This window comes from Haliotis rufescens, unplaced genomic scaffold (genome assembly GCF_023055435.1).
Source record: "Haliotis rufescens isolate VD_foot unplaced genomic scaffold, xgHalRufe1.0.p SCAF_2, whole genome shotgun sequence".
NCBI classification, from domain to species: Eukaryota; Metazoa; Mollusca; class Gastropoda; order Lepetellida; family Haliotidae; genus Haliotis; species Haliotis rufescens.
In genome coordinates this window covers 74,079,512-74,082,253 of record NW_025963890.1, presented here as the reverse complement: position 1 = coordinate 74,082,253, position 2,742 = coordinate 74,079,512, and positions in this window count along the sequence as shown.

Genomic DNA, 2,742 nt, shown 5'->3' with positions numbered 1-2,742 from the left:
CGTTGACGGCTCTAACAACGACAACGTTGCGAACCGTGTGCGACGTTCCTTGGCAATTTGAATTTTGACATTGAAATATTTACTTTCAGTATGAGTATTCAACCGTGTATTTATTTTGATATAGTACACTTATCGTTTGAGAAAGAAACATCGCAATAATGAATCTTCAAATTTGTGACTGACATACTCTCTTTTACTCTCTGTGTATCGGGGAAAAAGAGCTGGCATACATGTGGCATATTCAGCGAAACCATTAAATACATTGCTGTAAAATATTGAGCTTATTTTCTGACTCTGCACGTGCCGTACAAGTCTTACGAAACAAGTGTGAGCTATAGTGTATTTCGAGAAGGAAATATTTCTTCCACGAGTCATGAAATCTTTGAACCAGTTGAATACACACGCTAGTGTAATAATCTCCATTTTATCAACACTTTCAAATGAACTGTTATGAAGAGGTAGTGCCTTCTACAGTTAAAGTAAAAGGGGCAGCATGATGTCAGCATAATGTCAGAAACGATGGGCAATGGCGTCTTTACACAAATAAAGGTGTTTGCATCACGTCATCAATGTAATAAAGCAGATATGAAAACATTCAGGTAAAATGGATATAATTATTAATAATTTTTTAATTTGACGTTTACATTATATATGGCTTTTCCATTGTACGAGAGGTCGGTCACATGACCGTGAAATTGACGTTCATAAGTGTATGAACGACACAATTTGACGTTCATACGTTTTTCCAATGGAAAAGCCGTATATCGTGTAAACGTCAAATAAAAAAATTATAACACATTAACATGAAACTGTTTTTAGTGTGGGTTGAGGGGGTATCCGGAATACCACATGAGAGTGCACTTTCTGGACGCGTGATACCGAGCTCTGTATCCGACACTCTCATGTTTCTTCATAACACGCACATGGTTTGCATAATCTTTTATGAATAAGACAGACCCATGAGGTAAAACTGACCGGACAAATATTTATTACAGGGGTGGGTGGGTCAGAGGGAATCGGGGAGGGTCACAAAATATTATAACAGGCTCCACGGGAGGGTCGTAAAAAACATACCGTATTCGACGTAATAAGCGCCCAGGGCGCTCTCAAAATTAGAAATAGGGTGCTCTTATTAGAATATAATTTTGGTGAGATTAAAGACGAGGTTGAAAGATTGTAAATTTTGTGGTTTATGCTGACAGCCTGAAATGAAATAAAAGAAGAATCTGTGTGTATTATACACGATAGATATATTTTCGAGAATTTAATTGCCCATAATCAAGGGTGCATATAACAAACGTGTGCGTATTATACACGAATAAATAAGTCTTTTGTACGTTGATCAATCGGAAAGGGTGCTAACTGGGATTGTTCACTAGCCAATATATTAGCAAATAACGCCTTGGGCGCTTATTAGAGCGGAGCGCTTATTACGTCGAATACGGTAATACACATATTCGGGGAGGGTCATGGAGAGTTTATTATAAAACATAAAGTGCTTTTGCATTATGTCTTTCCAGGGAGGGTCATGAATTAAATACACAAGGACATGGGGTGGGTCATCCAAAATATGACAAGCATTAGGACAGGGTCATTATTTTTTGCACATAAGATCCGGGGTAGGATAGGTCTTCAGCAACCCATACTTGCTGTAAAATGCGACTATGCTTGTCGTAAGAGGCGACTAACGGGATCAGGTGGTCAGGCTCGCTGACTTGGTGGATGCATGTCATCGATCTCAATTGCGTGGATCGATGCCAATGTTGTCAATCACTGGATTGTCTGGTCCAGACTTGATTACCTACACAGCGCCGTCATATAGCTGGAATATTGCGGCGTTAAACAACAAACAAAAACAAGAAAACATCAATGCATCCCCCACCTGTAATATTTGACCGGTCCCTAACGTTCATAATTTTGTTCTGCAGTTTTAAAACATGTTGTTGATGCACCTAACAAAACACGCACACAGATTAGACTTGCCGCGCGAAATGGCGAGATAAACTAGAGATGAAAAAAAACTAAACTGGTTATTAGATCTCTGTCCCCGTGCGACTTTGCCCTCTCAGCGTTCAAAATAAGGGGCGTTTGAATTGGCAAACAGTACGTACAGCAGATTAAACAACGAATATAATTTAAAGGGGCACTGATCTAACGCAATTCCCCGGGACTGGTTGTTGCCTTTGTTATTGTTTTTTCCCAGTGAGTACCCGGATGTATAGCAGAAATCTAGACTAGTTCGCGACCTCTGCTGCGCCATTCGTAAGCGCATTAGTCGCTTTTATGGGTAGTAATAAGGGCGTATGGTCACATTGATGAACAAAATGAAATACAGTTTTCGAGATAATAAGGAAATGTAGGTATCTTTGTGGGTAGCATCGGTAATGGTGACGAAGTTTTGATAAGTCACTTGCTTGGTAATTTTTCGATTTTCGTTTACACTATTTTGACTTGCAACACAAAGTACATATTTCACCTGAGCATTGCTTTTTTTATAGTGTGTATTTTTTTTTACTGTCAAATGTGTAACAAATCTATTAAACGTCTAAATATTCTGTTATTTAACAAAGTGACTGAAAAACATTTCCATCTGTATTATTATGATAACGAATTCCAAACATTTTGATGTTTAATGTCATCACCAAGAGACTGAAAATGTTACATTGAGAAAAGTACATTTCTATGTTGTTTGGCTTCTAATCCTACATAATAATCTGTTGTGATGTTTGTAGGCCCTTTTGA